Raw genomic sequence first — 23,177 nt, 5'->3', positions numbered from 1 at the left:
GAGAACAATTTGAGGTTTGATAGAATATCCAGATGATCAAGTTTACTTTGCACTACATTGTAACAAAGAGCAAGAAAATAATTACAGCTATAGCATAAAACAATGAAGGTGTATTGCTGTCCACTCCAAAGGAATACAAATTGTTCTGCTCTTCCTTCTTAGGAATGAAAAGAACACATTCACCAAATCAATAGCTACATGAAAGTGCTAGAGGCTTTGTTGATTTGTTCTAGTACCAAATCCATATTCAGTATATCAGCTGAGAGTGGGGCTATCCCTTGGTTAGCTTAAGACTGTATTCTACCATTTGCAAACCTTCAGGATTTTTGGTGAAACAAACAGCCATATGACAAGACTACCACACCCGTCTTCAAGAATAGCTCTACTCACTGCCATTCAACTTGAGATATCCATTGCTTCTGATTTTCTATGTGGGTCACAGATGTGTATGTGGCCTTCCTTACAGTGAAATCTTGACTCTTGCTCCACAGCTAGCCAGTGTAAGGATTCTGTCAGCTGCTAAGTGTATTTATCTTAATGACAAACCCGTGACTAGAAAAATGATCAGTGATTGGTTCTCATACCCTTTGGATCCACTGTGAAGCAAACTTAAGGAAAAGGTGCATTTATCATCTGACCTGCATGTTCCCTACCCCAAAGAAGGATCATAATGGTATTTTATGTTCCTCAGTACTGCTTCAGTTCCTAATATATCTATTAGCCCTTGGAAGATATATTGCAAATCAGAAAACCAGATTGTGATTTTCCACTGTGGTAAATGACATTAGCATTCTGCTCATCAACTGTTTATTGTTTCTGATATTTAGTCAAATAATGACCTCCTTGGCTGCCCATCTCCCTACCCCTAATAACATAATGGTTTATTCACCCTCATCACATATTCCCATGTATTGATGGCCTCCTGCTGGCCATTCCAATCTTGCCGCTGATTATAGTAATTGCATACACCTTGCTGTTGACAATTACATGCTGCTATGTGGCTTCTGGTTCTCTTGAATCCAATCATCTCCACTGATGGCATAGTTTAAATTGCTGTATCTGCCTGCAATGACCTCTTTTGAGGTCCCTTTCTTCCCACAAAGCCATCCTAACCAACTACCCTTCTATGACCACATTAAATTCACTTCTTTGTCATAAAGTTTTCTCAGATTCCACCAGCCAGAATTGGTTGCACTTATGTTTTTCCCATTTTTAGTTTGTACTGGATTATCATATCTTCTCAGGGTCTGTATTAGAGGCAGTGTGTGTTTAACTGTAGTATAAGATCCTTTAGTACAGAAACTTTGTCAAGTTTATCAATTTATACCCTGAATTCTTCTTCCTACAGCCCTTCCTCCTTTTAGGAATGGTTGAAGTCATCTGAATAAAATTAATGCGTGATTTGAGAAAATAGACAGTATATAGTACAAAGATTCTGGATGCTTATATGTTTCAATAATTAATATTTGATTAATTTGTAAATGCTAGAAATTGAGCAATAAGAACAATTCAGAATTGTGATTCTTTAGACCTATCTAAGGCAGGGGCTAAGGTATAGTCTATAAAAATGTATTTACTATGCATGAGAATCTCATCCCTAAAGAATGACAAGTAGAATGGTAATTTATTCGTTTTAATGAAACAATTGATATGTCTTACACAAAAACCCTTCTGCATCTAGTGTATTACATTTTCCAGTGAATAATTTAAATAAAGTAACATGGATAAAGTCCTTGTAATGGTCAGTTTATATATATACATATATATAAATGTATCTATGTATATCTTGAAATGATTAGAGGAAGAACATAACAATAATGATTTCTTTACATTAGCAATTCTGTTCTAGTTTATTTTATCTGAAGATCTCCAAGGCTTTACAAACATTAACATCTCCCTCTTATCCAGTGAGATAAGTATCATTATCCAAGTTTTATATTGAAGTGATGGAGGCACAAAGAGATTAAATGATTTCCTCAAGGTTACCGCCAGTTATGACAAAGTAAAGGATAGAAGTTAGATTTATGAATCTCAGTCTTATGCTTTAACTATCCTTGGGCTCTGTGTATTTGTCACCAAAGACATCCAGATAAAAAACATTGAGAACACAGTAAACAAAGACCATATAGGTAAAAGCCAAATATTTGGATATTCAACATCAAATTGATTAAATAGGTAAAAGCATTAAATACAAATCTGGAAAGCTAACTTTGTTATAAAGAAGGTGATCCATAGTTTGTAATTAAATAAAGCTGGATGAGTTTTATTACTTTATATGCCAGTCAATTTGTATGTAAGAGTATAGGACTGTGCTTCAAGAAAAGCCTAAAAATATGTATGTTTCTATATTTACATCACTTGGAACTTATTAATGTGGGCTTTGGTAATCTATACACCTAATAACCATATCTGGGTAATATGTTTTCTTTGCGATTTGTTTTTAACAATCTATCGTGTCAGATTAAAAGGTTAAATTACTTTTCTCCGTGACCTCTATGTGAAGTAAGAATTGTATTGTGAAAGCAGAACGGAATTTTTTCTTTTGTTCTGGTAAGTCAGGCAAAAGAATTGTCATTGTACAGATTACTTAAATATTCATAAATAAATACTTGTATTATGGATTTGTTTATCTACTGATTATTTATAAGAAATAACATTGATCTCAGGTAACCATTACAAAGTTCTAGGCATTCTTTTCGTTGAAACTGTATGTCTGCACCTCTTGAAGACAATCCAGTTACTTTGGTTTTAATATGCAAGAATCTGAGCGTATATGTGTTTCTCTGTGCACACATGCTTGTGATAGATATTTTTTAAAAGATAGAAAAACGTTTGTATCTACTCCCGCAACTCTTCTCTTTGATCTCAAGAGAGGAAATGTAGTATATTTGAAATTCACAAGTTTTTGTGATTCAATCATTCCTCCTACTGAAATTTTTGACAAATTGTTTTTTGAAATAAATTGCTCTTGGGAGTGGGAGGGCATTATTATTCAATGACCTTCAAAAACTCAACAGAGAGTAATACTTACATAATGTAACCTCACTGCTGATCAGGCTTGAGTCCAATGATTTGATCAAGTAAGTGGAGGTTCTCTTCATCCCTTGACTAGAGGACACATATACTGATGCCTTCCTCTACTTATTCTACCTATCAAACTCCTGCTCCACCTCAAGATAAAGTAGATTCTACCTATTTTCATTTTTAAAGATTGTTTGTTTGAGAGAGAGAGAAAGAGAGTGAGTGAGAGAGAACACACAAGCAGGAGCAGGAGAGCACTAGAGGAAGAGGGAGAAGCAGACTCCCCACTGAGTAGGGAGCTAGATGTGGGGCTCAGTCCTAGGACCCTGGGATCAAGACGTGAGCTGAAGGCAGATGTTTAACTGGCAGAGTCACCCAGGCACCCCTGGATTCTGCCTATTTTCTTAAACCTTACTTGATTGCTTTAGAACATGCTCTCCGTTAATACATATTGCATTTTTATCTATCTGTCTCTCCAATAGACTATAAATTTCCTTATTTCAAGTATGGTATCCTTTTCATATCTCTGCAGGCATACCTCGGAGACACCACCTGTTCAGTTCCAGATTACTACAATAAAATGAATATTGTAAATAAGCAAGTCAAATAATTTTCTTCTCCTGTGCAGAGAAGTTATGTTTACACTAAACTATACCTTAGTCTAGTAAGAGTTCAGTAGCATTATGTCCAAAAAAATATGTATTATAAGGGAAATACTTTATTGTTAAAAATTACTAACCACCGTCTGAACTTGCAACAAGACATAATCTTGTTGCTGGTAGAGGCTGTTCCTCCGTGTTGATGGCTACTGATCAGGGTGGTGGTTGCTGAAGGCCAGGGTGTCTGTGACAATTTCTTCAAATAAGACAGCAATGAAGTTGACTCTTCCTTTCATGAGTGGATTCTCTGTACAGATGATGCTATACATTTCATGCACAGTAGAACACTCTCGAAATGGGAGACAATTCTCTCAAACTCTGCTGCTGTTTTATCAGCTCAGTTTATGGACTATTCTAAACCCTTTCAAAAATCCTTTCAACAGCCCTTTCAGCCGGAACTGCCACCTTCCAGCAATTTGCCAAAATGACCAACACAAAGGGAAAGAGGAGAGGTACCTGTTAAATGTTCTCTAGGCCTTTTAGAAAACATGGAGTTGTTCCTTTGGCCACATACATGCGAATCTATAAGAAAGGTGATATTGCGGACATTAAGGGAATGGGCACTGTCCAAAAGGGATGCCCCACAAATGTTACCATGGCAAAACTAGAAGAGTCTACAGTGTTACTCAGCATGCTTCTGGCATTGTTGTAAACAGACAAGTTAAGGGCAAGATTCTTGCCTAGAGAATTAATGTACACATTGAGCTTATTAAACATTCAAAGAACCAAGATAGCTTCCTGAAGCATGTGAAGGAAGATGATCAGAAAAAGAAGGAAGCCAAAGAGAAAGGTACTTGGGTTCAACTGAAGCATCACCCTGCTCTGCCCAGAGAAGCACATTTCATGAGAACCAATGAAAAGAAGTCCAAATTGCTGGAACCCATTTCCTATGAATTTATAGCATATACATACAAAGAAAATAAAAGACCTCAAGACTGTAAAAAAAAAAAAAAATCCTTTCAATAATCTTCATAGCAGCTTTACCAGGAGTAGATTTCAACTCAACAAGCCACCACTTTCTTTGCTTGTCTATAAGAAGCAACTCCTCATTGTTTAAGTTTTATCATGAGATTGCAACCAATCAAATATAATAATGAAAATTTTGAAAAATGTAACACAGAGACTCAAAGTGAACCAAGGCTGTTGGAAAAATGGTGTCAGTTGATTTACTTCACACAGGGTTGTTACAAACCTTCAATATGCAAAAAATGCAATATCTGAGATGCACAATAGAGCAAAGTACGATAAAACAATATATGCCTGTATAATTATTACATACAAATCCATAAGTGCTACAACTACTAAGTGTTATTCTAAGTTTGCAGAAATGACAAACAGTCTCTTCCCTTTGGGAGATAGAGATCTCAAAGTTTAGCAGAGAAGACAGATGAGAAAAATATTTAAACAGCAATATAATAAGCCCAAATAGAAGTTATTATTTGAAGCCATACCCTAAGGGCGTCAAGGAAAGCTTCCTACAGTAGGTGACTCCTAAATTCGGTGTTAAGGAAGAATCAGGCATGAACCAAGCAGAGGATGAGTGGAGGGGAGCGGTCCAAACAGACAGGACAGCATGAAAGACCACGTTGGTTTATAAACTAGTAAAGGCAGATACAGAACTTAAATTTTGAGATCGGGATCAGAAAAGTTGAGATTGAAACAGAAGTCACAGTTACCAGACCATGGAAAGGATCTTAACCTGGACAACCACATATTTCCATCTACCAGGTTTTTGCCAGTTGTGCTGACACAACTAGAAATAGCATTCCCCTTAACTCCTATGTGTCCCACTTTGGACAGTAAATTCTAAGGTCACTGTAATTTAAGACTATATCCTGATTTTTTTTTTATTGCAAATAGTAAGGAGCCTTTGAAAGATGTTTATAAATATTGATAAGGTCAATAAACCATTTAGAAAGACTAATCCGGCAACTGGCTGGAAGATGACATCCAAGGAAGTGAGATTAAGGCCATAAAAACTAGTACAGAGCCCCCAAAACAAGCCAAGTGAGAAATGATACAGACCTGAGTGGTAGTGATGGTAAACGGGGTCGTAGAGAAGAAATCATTTCAAGAAGTGTTTAGGAAGTAAAATAACCATCAAGTTTGAATGATGGAGAAAAACAAGGAGGAAACCATTAGATACTGTGATTCAGAAGAATAAAGGCTACTAAGTGAAGGCATAGAAATGGAGAAAACTCTAGGATGTGTGCTTTGATGATGGAATAGCATAAAATGGATCGTAATGTGTGTGGCAATAATTGTAAGGTAACTGGCAAAGTTTCTTAGACACAAATATCAGGCAACGTTAATATCAGCACTGTGAAGAGTGATCCTAGAAAGAAGCATGGAATAATCAGGAGCCTGTTTGGACAGGACAGATGTGGGGCACTGGGACAGGCCGCCCAGTTCTGCAATAGCGTCCTGGTGTGAGCTGCCCTGTGAGTCAGGGGTCAGAGCCAGCAAATCTGAGCAGGAATCTGGTAAACAATTCATTATTGAGGCTAAAGATTGATAGCAAGATAAATGAGCTGATGATACAATAGGTAATCGACTAAAACACAGGTAGAAACAAAATAACAAAATCGAGGACTCCCTGCTGGGACAGGGAACAATGAAGAGAGCATCTGTGAATAAAACTGACAAATAGATGATTGCAAAGCTGTTCCTGACCACAGAAACTGGAAGAATGACAAGGAAAGAAGCGGGCAGAGGTAAGACAAAATAAATGAGTGCTTGCTCACTGAGGTTCAATTTCACTCAAATAAATCGGGTGCCTGTGTGGCTCAGTCGATGAAGTCTCCAACTCTTGACTTCAGCTCAGGTCATGACCTCCCTCATGAATCAGGGTCATGATCTGAGTGTCCTGAGATCCAGCGCCCTGTCAGGCTCTCCACTCAGCAGGGAGTCTGCTGGAGATTCTCTCCCTCTCCCTCTGTTCTTCTGACATGTTCTGAATTAATGAATAAGTAAATAAATAAGTCTTTAAAAAAAATTTTACCCAAAAAATTAAACTATCAAGTGCCAGACTTAACAGATGAGCTTGTGAATTCACAGGCAGCGACATCCGCGATCAGTGGAAGCAAAGGCCGAGGGTTTTGCTAGAGCCGCTGTCATTTCTTTTTTTATTTTTTTTTAGTAATTTTTTTTTTTTTAAGATTTCGTTTATTTAACAGACAGAAATCACAAGCAGTCAAAGAGGCAGGCAGAGAGAGAGAGAGAGGAGGAAGCAGGCTCCCCACTGAGCAGAGAGCCCGGATGTGGGACTCGATCCTGCGACCCGGAGGTCATGACCTGAGCCGAAGGCAGAGGCTTTAACCCACTGAGCCACCCAGGCGCCCCCATTTCATTTTTTTTTTTCACACACAATGAGAGCAACAGAAAAGTGAAATTTCAAAATGAGATGACAAAATAAGTGTTGGTTGCTATGTGATCAGGTCTTTATGCTTTATAAGATAGCCAGAATATTCTCTTTTATTTTATGTAGTCATATGTAAGAAGGTAAACAGATCTACTTATTGTCAAATGTGACTGAAATTTTTCAATGAAATAAATTATGCCAATAAAAATTCATCTTCTGGAAGAATATTTTATCTTACAGATATCCTTCCGAATTTTTCTTTCAACAACCCTCATATATTTCAGAAACTTGGTATTCTGCTCCTCACCTAAAAATCCTCACTGCAAGGTGATGTGCTCTATTGAATTACAGTCACAGGTAATAGCATGGAGGAAATTAATAGCTAAAAACTATCATGACAATAAGTACCAAGTAAGTAAGTAAGGTTCGAAAATTACTGAATAGTAGTTGGAAATTTAAAGTAAGAACAACTTTCAAAGTGATATCTGGACGTTAGATTCAAGCTAGTATGTCTAATCTTGGATATGTGCTTAAAAGTAGGATGTTTTGTCACTTAATTTATTAATTTAAAACATTTATTAATTTATTATTAATAATTAATTAATTTAAAGTTATTGGTTAGACATTTATTAATTTAAAGTTATAATTTGTCTAAAAATGGTATATTTTATGTCATACCCAAATGAATGGTGTATTAATGAAACCTCTTATTAACCAGCCACTACATTAACCAGCCACTTATTAACCAGCCTCTACATTAAAACAAACAAAACAAAATGCAAAATGACCCTTTCTGTCATATTTGCAATCAGTCATCTATTTCCAAAATAACTCTATATGGATCTCTAGTCAGGAAAGATTATACACAATGAATTGATAGATTAAGGAACAATAAAGAATAATATCAGCATAATCTATAAATGGTCAACATAATTAGTGTTTGCAAAAGTACTTACTTCAAAATTGGGCTAAGATTTAAGCAAATTAAGTTCCTATGTAAGTCTGAGTTTTTATAAGTAACATAACTAATATGCCATTAAGGCCCATTGTTAGTTTCATTGGGAAATTATCTTCTCATTGCATCTGTCCAGCCTGAATACAATTCATTTTATCATCCCTCATAACTCACTTCTTATGGTTTTATGGAAGTGTATGTAGTAGTTTCACCTCTGGCTTTACCCTGTGTTCCACTACATCACAAACTCATTTAATGGTGATATTAATGATTTTAGAAATCACTACAAATGGTTGGCAGCACCGTTGTCGTTAACGTCTCAAGGGAACCATACAAGTGAGTTTTATCAGCTTGAGGCTGAGGTATTTGATGAAGTAATAACAAACTCGCTCCGAATTGTCTTTCATTACCCTTTATCTCTCCTAGAGAGAATATAACTTATTCAAATTATAATGGCCTCTGTTATCAATGAGGTTTACTATTTATTTACCTGCATCCAGACATGCAAATGCACATGCATTCTGGTATTTCAACCTACCTGTAATGAAATTTCTTCACTATCAGAATCATGCACAATCACAAATTACAAACTAGTTTCTAGTATAATTTGCTTAGCATTAAAAAAAAAAAAAACCTACTCATTCTTTTAATATACTATCTTGATTAAAGGAGTAAAATCCAATCATTAGGGTTGAAATACAATATATGATAAACAACTTTTTTAAAATAAGATCACATTTCAATTAGGAAGTAGTTTTGTTTTTCTCTTAAGCAACATATGAAGTGAAATTGTGCTGAGGCTAACTTAGGTTAAGTGGAGAATTACTAAAGACAGGGACTCCCGCTCAGCACAGATATCCAGGCATCTACTTTTTATTTTAGCTTAGTTATCTTTATTTATGGCAGTAGTCCTTATATTTGTATAAGCTAGGGAATTTCAAAGCCTTTTCATACTCCCTATCAGCTGTATCCCCTTAAGGGTTGGTAAAGTAGGGTAAAAAGTTACAATTATGTGTAATTGACAGAGAGAGGAGATCCAGCAAAGTGCTCTGATAGCCTGTAAAGAGAATCAAGGGAAGAGTGTTCCCTGGGCCATTTCTCTTTCCTCTCTGCCTTGTCTGCTTTTGACCTTGAGAATAACTCTGTCTTCCTTGTCTCTTTTAACATATGTTAACAAACGATGCAAAAAAAAAAAAAAATCTTACAATGAAGTTAATGATGATTCATTCTTACAACGAATATTTATTGACTACTGGCTTCTTGCCACACCTGTTCTAGATATGGAGGATGATATTCTACCTTCACTGTGTTCTGTTAAAGGTAATGTGTATAAAAGCTATGGAAAAAATAGAAAAATCATGTAAGGTAGAAGGACACTGCGAGGGATTGCTTTTAATTTTAAAAAGTGTAATGGAATAGGCCTCAATGACATAGTAATAGACTAGAAAGAGATGAGGTAGTAAAACTACCTTATAGGAAAAAAATGAAGCATTTGTAACAATAACTTCCAATGGCTTACCGTTTTCTATTTTGTGAAATGTTTTTGATATACCATTAGATTCAATCCTCCCAATAACCCTGAGAGGTAAGCAGGACAATTGTGACTATCCCCATCTTGCAGATGAGAAAACACATTTGAAGAAATTAAATGTCACAAGCATACCCTGTATTAATTTTCCCTTTCCAGACCATATTTTAACCCTTTCATTTAACACTCCACAGGCCAATGCATTAGCTTCATTGGAGATTCTTTCAAGCAAATGAAAGTCCCTAAAATTAAAGTGCTAATATTACAGCAGTTGGTGACATCCACACAGGTAGAATCATGTCTGTTCTATTCACTAATGATGTCATTTCATTAAGCACATTAGTGCCCAGCTCCACTGGACTTCCTGATTCTCAAATACACCCATTAATTGTTTTCTGCTTTCTCTGACTAGAAGCAGTTAAATACTTGCCCACATAATCTCTTTTTCTATCTTACCATTATGATATCAGATATTCTTTAAAGTTGTTGTTTTCTCACATTTTCAGATGGTGGACACTATTTTGTCATTTGGGTCTTAACTCTGTCATCCCATTCAGATTATTTATTGTCTATCTACTCCCAACTAGTGTGTGAACTGTCTGTGAGCAGAAATGTTGGCACCGTGATCAGAGTGGTTCAAATTCTCACAACTTGGGGTGCCTGGGTGGCTCAGTGGGTTAAAGCCTCTGCCTTTGGCTCAGGTCATGATCCCAGGGTCCTGGGATTGAGCCCTGCATCGGGCTCTCTGCTCAGCAGGGAGTCTGCTTCCCCCTCTCCCTCTGCCTGCCTCTCTGCCTACTTGTGATCTTTCTGTCAAATAAGCAAATAAAATTCTTTAAAAAAATAAAAAAATAAATTCTCAGAACTTTACACAGCACATTGTAAGCACCTTGCATTAGTTGTTCTAGTGAATAAATATTGGCTTTCAAGTCATCTCACAATTCCAAATATGTACTAAGCATCAGTAACTACAGAAAGTATTTGGAACTAATAAAAGTAATATGCACTATATCAAGTTCTTTTCTTAGCATTAAATTATTTAAATACCCTTACTATTATCATTTTCAGATCAGAAAAGTAAAGCAGGGAGAGCAGGTCTAACAACCAATAACTCTCAGAACCAAGATTTGGGTACATAGTCTTAACCACTCCGCTCTATGAAATTCTTCTTTGACACTATCCCAAAAGATTATGACTATTTCCTGTGAATTATTATGATTATACTTAGTATAATATTATCTTTGAAAGATTATGAATCTTTCCAACACACTGGCAAGTCTAGGCAGTGCCATTTGCATGATTGTTACATGAACATACAAAATAATGTGAATATTACTCAAATTAATTGTGATTAATTAATCACAATTGGGAAGGGAAGGTCATTGTTTTATTTAGAGTACTTTGAATAGCTTATATTTTTCTCCCTAATTCTATTGCCTTCTGCTCTTTCTGACTGGTGAGTAGTTAAATAGTTGCCCACATATTCTATCATTTTTCTATTCACCACTAGAAGAAATGTAAATAAAAGTGTAAATATTTCAAAAAGAATACCTTAGTTCTATAATGTTCATACATAAATATACATTGGAAAGCTTAGATGTGTACCTGGAGGAAGGAGGAATTCCCATCAAAATATCAACGGAAGAGAAAACTAGAAAAACTTCTAGGGTATGTATTTGTCTATGTTGTAAAATTAATAAGAAGGAACTCTTATTTCAACATCATAAATATGAGTTATCAGAGAAATTGGATATTATGGTGCAGGGGGAATATTTATGCAAGACTTTCCCACATACTATAAAAGATGGGACTTTCTTCTTTGCCCTAAAGTGAAAGAAAAAACAGGATCAAGAAAGCCACATGAGGGTATAGACAACGGCATGAAGTCTGAACCTTGCACCCACGATATAGTGTTGGTGAAATAGCAGAAGTGAGTAGTGATCTTTTAGTGATCTCTATTAGTTATTCCAAGTGTATTCCGCAGAGCCCATAAGTAGGATATTAATGTTACACGAAACAAGATTTCTATGGCAGATACATTTTTAAGATGCTTGATGAAAGTCAATTAAGTGTTATTTCTGAAAAACTTCTTGGAACTTTTAATGCATCAATGTGACTTCCAACTATTCAAAAGTCAGTTATGGGTTGCAGGGTTTCCCAAATTAACTTGAATTCGAAATCACATTTTCATAAAAAGGAATGATGTGCCTTAGAGTTTACTTGGGATTGCTAATTATTCTGATTAGTAATGATAGGAAAAGCCAATTAGCTCATGTCATTCACCAGTTGATAATGTATAAAGAGTAGCTAGTGTGGTTGCAATGGGTAGAAGATAAAGGGAGAGCACTTACTTGACAACATTTTGGTATAATTATATTGGTAGTTCCTACAGGTAAGATTCTCTGTATTCAAATACAGTTTCAATTATATTACTATCATCTTAGAAAAAAAAAAAAACCTTATAGTAGGTTAAGCTGTAGTTGAAGATTTTATGATTATTTCTAGGTATGTATTTAAAAGGGGTCTTATAGGCGCCTGGGTGGCTCAGTCGGTTAAGTGTCTGTCTTCCGCTCAGGTCCTAATCTCAGGGTCCTAGGATTGAGCCCTGCAGGGGGCTCCCTGCTCAGTGGGGAGCCTGCTTCTTCTTCTCCTTTTGCCCCTCCCCACTGCTTGTGCGCTTTCTCATGCATGCTCTCTCTGTCTCTCTCTGTCTCTCAAATATAGACCATCAAAATATATATATATATATATATATATAATCTTAAACTAAACAAACAAAAGAGGTCTTATTGTACCTAGATAGATAGGTGTATTTCTTTCGATCCTGTTTTGAAATAATAGTTGTTTGTATGTAACATTAATTTAAAAGATTTGTAAGAAAGTCATTAATGCCTGCAAAAAGGATGTATAATCTAAGTACTATTTTTCAACATAGGAATTTAGCTTTTTAAACCTGTTATCATTCTAAGAATATATATCATTTTATCATGCAGCAGCTTTTCTCAAATGTAGGTATGGATCTCTAGAAAGAAGAAGCATCTGAAATTCTAATTTTGCATACTCAATCTATAAGGGTGTAGAAGATGTCAGACTAAAATTTCTTAGGTAGATCTCTTCCTGTCTCTAGGATTTATGACAATAAAATACTAAAGAGAAAAGTATAACATCTACCTCATGGAATTTTTTGGAGTCTTAGAAAGAAAGAGGATGATACTGAATAAATGAAAGATCAAATGACAAATACAGTAAATAAAAGATCAAATAAATGAAAGATCAAATGAGAACATGGTTACCTCTTACTTTCCACATGGTTCATAAGCAAGCCCACAGGCTTCCTTAAGTTAATGTCCAGAGGAACTATATTAAGGGACCTCTTACCTTAGAATACTGGGTGTGACCTCAAAAGTGATTAAAGGTCAATGACAATGCCTAGCAGAATATTAGAGCAGTTTAAGGCAGAAGGGAAAACACGGTGAAAGCGCAGGGAAGCCATAGAACTTGACCAGGTAGTTAGTACAAATATAGTGTTTGGTGAACTTTTTGGAGCTCTTAAACAGGAAATGAATTTCTTATTTAGGAATTTGCAAACTACTTTGCATTGAAGTAAAACACAAAGAATGTATATATCATTAGTTTGCAGTGAAATTAATCATCATCAAGAGAACACAGCCACATAAATAACAAGTAGATAAACATATAGAGCATTATTGATGCCAGGGAACACCAACCGATCCCCTCGAATCCCTTGAACAACTCTGTTCATTCCAAAAGAAACATTATAGTTTATTTATTTTTTTTAAAGATTTTATTTATTTATTTGACAGAGAGAGATCACAAGTAGGCAGAGAGGCAGGCAGAGAGAGAGGAGGAAGCAGGCTCCCTGCTGAGCAGAGAGCCTGATGTGGGACTCGATCCCAGGACCCTGAGATCATGACCTGAGCCGAAGGCAGCAGCTTAACCCACTGAGCCACACAGGCACCCAGAAACATTATAGTTTAGTTTGGTTTTTTTTCCCCCTCCTTTTGGGCCTTACCTAATTGGAATCCCATAATATGTACTCAATATAAAGAGATTCACCCATCTTATGCAATCGTATAGTGACTGTTCTATTTGGACAATTAATAAAAATGATTACAATTTGTTATTGTAGATCATAGAAAATAATTCTATAAGTTACCCTAATATTAAGACAAACTTTCATTTGAATAAACCAATGACTTTTTTTCTTTATTTCAAATATGGTACTGATAAACAAAGAACTATCCTGAACTCTTTATGCATAGTTATAAAAATTGAAATCAGTATCACATGAACATAAGAATTTTTTCATGTATATAGGAGTGTAACTATAATGTAAAAGGAATGATTTTCATGTATGGTCCATAGGATTCCTTTTGTTTCTTGGCTGTTGGATGATGGAACCTTTTGAAAATCTGGAGATCACCTACATAGATCACTCACTTGAAATCTTTCCATATTTACATACACAACTTTTTGCATTTAATTTCAGAGCATCTGACCACCTGAGAGGATTTGCAAATCTACAGTGTTCAGATGAAGAATATTAACTTTAAAGTCATACTTTAGCAAACATTTGTTTTTGTTTTTCAGAGAGGGAGGGAGGGAGAGAGGGGTGGGGGGAGGAGGCAGGGAAAGAGACAACCCCAAGTAGGTTCCATGCCCAGGGCATGACCCCATGTGGGGCTTGATCCTACAACCCTGAGATCATGACCAGAACCAAAATCAAGAGTCAGAGCTTAACCATCTGAGCCACCCAGGCACTCCTACAAACATTAAAAACAAACAAACAAACAAACCAGTATACAGCAACCAAAATACCCCCACAGAGAACTATTGTTTAGAACAATAGTCTCCTTCTTTTGTAGAGAAGAAAATCATGGAGGTTTTTTTCATAACATGTTTTAAAACATAGGAAGTGGGCAGAACACTTGCCTTTCTGGAGTGATTGAAAATAGGCCACCAAAGCTTAATTAGCCTTGCCTTTGAGTAGTCTCAGATCTATTCTTTTGTTCTACTCTAGTTCAGATACAGTATATTGGGAATCTCTCTCTCTCTCATACTCTTCTAATGTGTAATTTTTGAAAAGTCTTCAGAAATTCTTAGGTTTTTCTCATTTTATCACTGGGTCATTTTTGTGAAAACAGTGTCAGTCGGGGTCCAGTTATAGCTAACAGAGAGTGCTCTAGCTATTTCATGCAAAAAGTTACTTAAAAGGAATACAGTGCTACCAGATCAGTGTTTGGGCACCCTTGAATAATTCAAGAATCACACCATAGAAATGACCACTAAACGGCCCATGACAAAAATCAGGAAATGAAAGACGGACACTGCTTCCCTCAGTTATGACTTCATGATCACAAAATGTGAGCTGGAATCTGGAGATCCCAGAATGACCCCTTCATCTCTTGGTTTGGGGAACGTAGCACCTGCTGTGATGCAAGCATGAAGAGATTCCAGGCTCTGCTGCACCAGCCCTATTCATGGTGGGGCCCTTCTCTCCACTTAGATTAGCTCGGAATTCAAGACTTACCTGATCACAGTTATCAGTACAACCTAAACTACACCCAGAACGCCTGCTACAAGGTAGTACATAAGGAAGACCACAAGGGAGTAGAACCTATGCTGAGCAAGCTTATTTACCTTTCATGCTGCAGCTATCTCGCAGCATTCAAACGGGGCTTCGACTATGCGGATGTGATTATCACAACAGCAATAATTCTCCAAAATGAAGTTGCTTTAAAACCTTTTTTTTTTTTTAAGATTACACTGTTTTTAAGTGTTGGGGCTATTATAAAACAGCAAATAAAGGATATAGAACTGACACTATGGGGGTGCCTGGTTGGCTCAGTGAGTTAAAGCCTCTGCCTTCCACTCAGGTCATGATCCCAGGGTCCTGGGATCGAGCTCTCTGCTCAGCAGGGAGCCTGCTTCCTCCTCTCTCTTTTTGCCTGCCTCTCTGCCTGCTTGTGATCTCTGTCTGTCAAATACATAAATGAAATCTTAAAAAAAAAAAAAAAAAAAAGAACTGACACTATGTGACTGAATCCTATACAGTGAATAACAGACATTGCTCACAATATCTTACTATAGTGAAATTATTTTTGCATTAAATATTGCTTGAAATAAGAGAGACTGAAATTGGCTCAGGCTTACCTTTTTTTGGTTTGTTTTATGCTCTTTAAAATGTGTGTGTGTGTGTGTCCTTCTTGTGGAGGAATTTTTCACTAAAGTAACATTTTTGCAACAAAATTTGATATGCACATTCCAGGTGTCTAGAGAGACAAGAAAATAGCAAATATTCTTTACTTTTTCTGTATTTAGTTAAACTTTTTTCTTACACAAGTTAGGAGTATTGTATTGTAAATGCTATATACATTTTTAAAAACTTTGTCTCTATAATGCTCTATAATAGTGATGTCACATATGTATTCCCTGAAAGCAGATGTCCTATTTTTAATATATAAAAACAAGAGATCAGAATTAAATGTATGTATATATGTTTCTCTGAACTTCTGGGTAGCTGAGCTAAGTATCGATCTGCTTTTTGAACTCCAAAGAAGGACACTCATATTAGGGTTTTCTGTAATTTATGCATAATAAAAGTAATTTTGTTTAAAATCAATAGTTTGAAAAGTCTTTGTAGCCCAGCATGATACAACGGGAAAAGTAAGTTAGCTATTCAGGCATACATCATATTTCAATTGTAAGGTGTCAGATACATCCTTATATTCTCCATTCGTTAAAACTAAGATGCTTCTCTCTCTGCCTCTGCCTCTGCTGTGCTCGCCGCTCTCTTTCTCTCTCTGACTCTCATGAATAAATAAATAAAATCTTAAAAAAACTAACTAAAATAAAAACTCTTTGGTATGTTAATACAAAATGTTTTAGGACATTTCCTTATCAAAGTGACCTCTATCCATTTAAGCCTTGTTAGTAAGTGATAATACTATTTGGTGGATGACCTCACTTAAAATTGAATCCCACCCAAAAATCTAGGGAAAGATTCCATCTTATACAGCCCGAAACTACACGTGGAAAACTTTTATTAAAGAAAATTGCAGACAATAATATAACAAACACAGAAAAAAAATGTAGAGGTATAATAGAAGTTACATGTGTCTAGATTCTCAATTAGAAAAAAAAATATGCTCTACATTTGTCTTCGTCTGCACTCCTGCTCCTCTCCACCTCTGACATCTAGGGATTCCAGGGCCTTGAGCAGGAGGTACCACAGGAGAAGGGCTCTGGCCAGCCAGGCTTGCAGCTGTGTGCCCTTGCTCCCACCCCTGCCCATTTCTGGAGGGTCTCACCTTGAGAATCTTTGGGGTGTGTGTGTGGTGTGTGTGTGTGTGTGTGTGTGTGTGTTGTGGGAGAGTCAAAAAGCAGCGGACACTCTTTCTTCCCAGTGTCATTGCAATTTTTCTCAATTGCTCCCTATGGCCCTCAAGCAATAGCAGGAACCCCCTAGGGGAAGAACTGACAGAAGCCAGGTTGAAATGCAGCCTTTCTAGCGCTGTTGTCCCCAGGGCCAATCACAGCATTTGGAAGCATCAGAACGGCTATTTATCCTTAAATAAGGAAATTCTACCTTCAAAGCTTTTGTAAGAATTACGTAACTGCATATAACATATGTAGAAATGGCAAGCCCCAAGGTCCTCAGAAAGTGGATTCTCCAACCACCTCAGTTCCTTCCTGTCAGGGCCAGCTGTCACAGGACTGTGTTTGCTCGTCCCCTAGTGGCAGACACCCGCACTCACATTTGCCTGAATTGCTCCTACCGCTCTTGTTTCTTGAGACAGTGTGCCCAGAAGGTCAAAACGTAAGATAATATTATGTTCAAATCGGATACTTTGGAAAACCTAATGCAGACCTTATTGAAACAAAAAGAATACAAATACTAGGTGGAATACTCCCCCTAAAAAAGACTATTAAAGTGAGAAAATAAACAGCCTAATTACAGAGAAGGAAGAACACGTGCTGCTTGCCCAGCCTGAATGTAATTTTTGGTTCTGCTTGTCACAATTTCAAGTTAAGTAGCATTATGTTGTTCATGCTTAATTTACTTCGGAGCTGCTTAAAAGGACCAACTCTTGATGTGTTTGTGTTTTCTGGAGACACATCTGTTGACATTGCCTCCATCTTATAGCCAAACTACAGAAGTTGATTACAGCGTCAACCCTCTACTTAGAAATAAGACTGCCAAAAAAAGAAAAAAAAAAGAGAGAGAGAAAAGGAAAAAAAGAAAGAAAAAAGAAAAAAAGAAAGAAAGAAAAGAAATAAGACTGCCTTTAAAGAAACATTTTTTTTCTATATTGCAAAAATCTCCTGTAATTTCAAATATTGCAAACCAGGTTGGAGATATATATATATATATATATAGTCAGATTTACTTCTTTTAGTGTGTGGTTTTTGTTTTGTTTTGTTTTGTTGGTCAAATGTTAAGGGATAGCCACAAGGGGACTTCTTAGTTCTTAGTGCATATTAAGTTAACAGTGTACTTCCTAGATATCCATTGCAGTATGCTCTTATTTTTATTTTTACAAACAGCATAAAAACAAAATTTAAAATTATTCTAGTGGATGCAAATGGACTTGTGATTTCAAAGTTGGATTCTACTAGGAAGAGTACATTTTAACCTGATATATTTTTGAGAGATGAAGAGATTTTTCTAACAGCTTTCATATCTATATTCAAATCTCTCTCTCTTTTAAGAGATTTTATTTATTTGTCAGAGAGAGAGAGAGAGAGAGCAAGAGCACACAAGCAGAGGGAGCAGCAGGCAGAGGGAGAAGCAGCTTCCCCATGGAGTAAGGAGCCCCGTGTGGGACTTGATCCCAGGACTCTGGGATCATGACCTGAGCCAAAGGCAGATGCTCAACCAACTGAGCCACCCGGGTGTCTTTATATTCGAGTATCTTTTAAATGCTGTGAAAAACTTATATAGACTAATTGATCTAATGTTTATTAAATAAAGTTTTCCAAATAAGCATTTTCTAGGAGAGACTTCATGTTGAAATTAAAGAATTAGTTATTTAGTGGTGACTTTATTCCCATTTTCCACTTTTTAAACTCGGCTTATCTTCATTTGTTGTCTTTTACAGATAAGAAACATTCAGGTCAGCAACATCAATAGGTTTTATTACCAAAAGAAACCCCAGATGTTATCATCATCTATTCTGTCAGTTTAATTAGAAATATTGAAATGTGCTCTATCCCTGTTGAGCTTCAGACTCTAGAAAAACCTCGTTTTCCACGTTCTTAAAAATCTTATGCAGCTACTACTTTGGGAAATGAATCACTTTTCACATTTTAATGGGACCAAAGAAGAAGCAATATTTGGGCATTTTTGTTTTCAGACAAATAATCCAGGATGTTTTAGAAAGCAGTGATCACATTTAACATGGATTTTAATCCCATGATCATGGTATTGTAACAGAGGCACAAGCCCCATTTTTTGCCAGCAAAATAAGACAATAAGCTTTCAGTATGTTACAAAATTAAATGGACTGAAAAATTACAGGTGGTTTATTTATTTATTTTTTTATTTTAAAGATTTTATTTATTTATTTGACAGAGAGAGAGATCACTAGTAGGCAGAGAGGCAGGCAGAGAGAGAGGAGGAAGCAGGCTCCCTGCTGAGCAGAGAGCCCGATATGGGACTCGATCCCAGGATCCTGAGATCATGACCTGAGCCGAAGGCAGCGGCTTAACCCACTGAGCCACCCAGGCGCCCCCAGGTGGTTTATTTAAAGAAATTTTTTTTTTTTATTTCACGACCAAATGATTTGTTTTATTTCATAAGTAATGCTTCAGGGCAGTGACTCTACATAGTTCTTTAGGAACCCAAGCCAATGCCCTCTTTTCCTCTTGAGTGAGGGACTTCCAAGAATCCCTGGGCATCACCATTTCAGTCAACTAGAAAAGGGAGCACACATCAGATCTGGGAGTAGTCCAGCATTTCCACTAGAAATGAGCCAGAGCTCAGTCCCATAGCCACAACTACCTGTGGAGGAGAAACTGGGAAGTACAGGCTAGTTATGTGCTTGTGAAGAAATATATCTATATTATGGATAGCTACTAGCATTCCCTGCAAAGACTGTCAATAATCAAGTATCCATCCATATGTTCCTTCCTACGCATGGAACAAGCTGAGACTCCTTTCTCAGGGGAAGACCTGAAGTCCTATGTAGCTCAAAGTCTAAAATCCCTTGATGATGTATGGATTCTCCATCACATTCAGAAGCAGATCCTACGGCCAATATCCTGAAAAGACCAGTTGTCTTCTATTCTAGCATGGAGTAATTGGGCCTCTGACCACTGGGATCACTGAGGAAAGTTGCTTAATTACACCTGAGTACACCCTTTGGTAGAAATTCACAGAGACCCCAGCTCTTGTGGCTCATGAGCTCTTTGTCGTCTTCTCTTCTTCGCCATACCGGGACAAGGTATTGCTCAGATTTTGCAGCCTGATTCTGATTTATAGAAATAGGGAAGCCTGAATAGGTTTTAAGACTTGAACAAACTAAAAGTGTTTTAGAACACAGTGATGGTTTCATTGGTACTACTAGTGGGTTTTTTTTCTAAAATTAATTATATTTTACTATCTTCCCAGATAGTTTCCAACTCCTACTGTTTGGGTTTCTCTTCAGTGTATCTGTTCAAATTAATGACAGCTACCCAGCAACATTGAGTGCATCTAAAGAATAGGTGTAAATGGTAGGGCACACTTTCTATTAATGAATTGTTGAGATACACACACACACACACACACACACATACATATATGATTTCTTCATTGTATTTCTAATTCTGAGCTATATTTTGAATTAGTGAAGTTGAAAAATAGAAAAATTTTGAATAATCTAAGTGTTATAGAAAAAGGTCAGTTCAAGGGTGCCAGGGTGGCTCAGTCAGTTAAGTGTCTGCCTTCTGCTCAGATCATGATCTCTGGATCCTGGGATCGAGCCCTGTGTTGGTCTTGCTGCTCAGCAGGAGTCTATTGCTCTTGCTCTCTCTCCCTCTGCCCCTCCCCACCGCTCATTCTCTCTCAAATAAAGAAATAAAATCTTTTTTAAAAATGTTCAGTTCTTGGGGCACCTGGGTGGCTCATTGGGTTAAAGCCTCTGCCTTCGGCTCAGGTCATGATCTCAGGGTCCTGGGATCAAGCCCCACATCGGGCTCCCTGCTCAACCAGGAGCCTGCTCCCCCCTCTCTCTTTGCCTGCCTCTCTGCCTACTTGTGATCTGTCGGTCAAGTAAATAAATAAAATCTTTTTTTAAAAAATGTTCAGTTTAAATAAAGAATCATGCATACACATGCATATGCGGAATAACTGTTTTATAGATATTTAATAATGTGCATTTACCCAAGATTGTAGAACATCTGATTAATATTCTCTCTAATTACAGTTATATCTTGCTTAATGGCCATATGTATTTCACTCTCTGTACCAGTGTGCACGTGTGTAAATCCAGATCAAGCTGGAGAAGACCAGCACATTTCATTTCAAATATTCTCTAGTTTTCTGTTGCCATCTTAAACTGGAAAACAAGTAATTTAATGGAATGAAGTCACCGAAGCCACAAGAGTGAAAAATAACCCATTAGTAAATAAGGAAAAGACTATCAAATAAGGGAAGAATAAGTTGGAAAGCTTTGATAGGCTTGGGTCCTAGATACAATAAGTGGTAAGTTAAAATATAATCAGCAATATGATATTTATGATACAATAAAATCCTGGCATGGGCACAAAAATAGTGGGTCATAAACAGAGGCTTTGAACTGCATTTTTCAAAACCTTGCTACTGAAACAATCGTAACTGTTATACAAGGGTAATAAATCTGCCACAAAAATCTGATACTTCATAATATCATCTAATGAAATCAGACTGATACTGATTAATTTAAATGTTCATTATTATTATAAGCAAAATCTATGAAGTAGAGAAAGATACTAAGAATCAGGAACAGTATGCAAGTGTGTCTTAGGAGGAGAATAATGAAACACTGCAGATAAAATTAAAAGTCAAAAGTTCTAAGTGCACCCATGTTCATAGTATCATTAATCAGAGCCAAGAGCTGGTGGCAATTTGGATGTCCACTGGCAGATGAATGGATAAAGAAAATATGGTAAATATGTGAAATAGAATATTATTCAGATTTTTAAAAAAGAAGAAAATCCTGCCAGATGCTTCAACATGGATGCACCTGGAGGATAGTATGTGAAGTGTAATAAGCTAGTCCCCCCAAAATAGGTACTGATTATTTCACTCACACGAGGTATCAAAACTAGTCAGACTTCTAGAAACAGAAAGTAGAATGGTGATTGCCAAGAGTTGGTGAAGGGGGAGATTATGAGTTGTTGTTCAATGGGTACTGAGTTTTAGGTTTACAAGATGAAAAATTTCTTAAGCTGTGTGGAACAATGTGCACACAGTTAACACTACTGAACAGTACCCTTAAAATAATTAAGATGTAAATTTTATGTTAATTGTATGTAGTATTTTTTACCACAATTTTCTAAAAAAATGGGTGGAGGGGAGATGGAGATAGATTATGTAATGGGGATGGGGTTTTCTTTTGGGGAGATAAAAACATTTTGGAACTAGATAGAGGTGATGGTTGCACAACATGGAGAATGTACATTTTTAATGGTTAAATTTATATTCTGTGACTATCACCACCACAAAATTTTTTTTTAAAGTGACTATGAAGTTTATGCAAAGTAGTAGCGAAGTTCACACATACTTAAGGCAGATTGCCGGCCAGGCAAAATATAATAGCTTCACACATGGTATAACCATTTAATCATCACACACTTAAGGTGTAGGTGCTATTATGATCCATATTTTACAGAAGAGGAAAACGAAACTGTTTTCCAAGAGCTCGTAGCTCATAGGTCATTCCACTGAAGAATGAAGTGAAACCATCTTCACTAATAGCCTGTCCTCTCTCTTCCTGAGAAAGTGACAGAGTGTAGATGGTCTCCAGAGATGCTTCATTTACTGAAGGAATACTTGTTCCCAATTCAGCCCACGTGACTTCTAATTATAAATCACACGTTTATTTAAACAGTTTGAATGAGTCTCTGTTCTTTGCAACCAAATGACCCCTACCGAGATCTCAAATGACTGATATAGATAGGGGGCCCTTGTGATCAGAACAGGAGTCCAGCGTCAGGGTCAGACTGTCAGCAAAGTAAAGCTGATACTGAGTAAAAACATGAAGAAAATGGGACCGGGGAAGAACCGGCTGGTCAGAATCAGTTTGTTGGAGCTTGAAGAGGAGAAAGTTGTAGTAGATTGAAATTAAGGTTAGCCTGATAGTAAAATTTAAATCTCAGAAATTCTAAATGGAACTCTCACTACCTATATATAGTCCCCAGAAACTAGATTAGAAGAATTTTGCTTTCAGCTGCACGTGCAAAAGTGATCATACTGTTCATATGGGAAACTATTGTTTTGGCAATACTATTTTCTTTCTGTTTTATTAGTTACAGGCTCATGATCTGTCATCCTGTTGAAAAGGTGAGGTCTTGGAGTTAGATTGGTTGGAGTCTAATTTGCCACATTCTAGTCAAACCATTTAGATATGCCACTGAGTAGCAGTCACTTCATATGTGGAATGACACATG

General features: G+C 36.7%; 1 pseudogene; it reads left to right on the top strand.

Moving 5' to 3' along the window:
- Positions 1-4,101: 4,101 nt before the first annotated feature.
- On the top strand, positions 4,102-22,849 carry LOC106006131 (annotated as a pseudogene).
- The last annotated feature ends 328 nt before the right edge of the window (positions 22,850-23,177 follow it).

The sequence above is a fragment of the Mustela putorius genome, unplaced genomic scaffold (genome assembly GCF_011764305.1).
Source record: "Mustela putorius furo isolate JIRA1106 unplaced genomic scaffold, ASM1176430v1.1 tig00537227_pilon_pilon_pilon, whole genome shotgun sequence".
Classification (NCBI taxonomy): Eukaryota; Metazoa; Chordata; class Mammalia; order Carnivora; family Mustelidae; genus Mustela; species Mustela putorius.
Note: the sequence above shows the minus strand (reverse complement) of the source record. Positions and strands in the feature narration are given on the sequence as shown.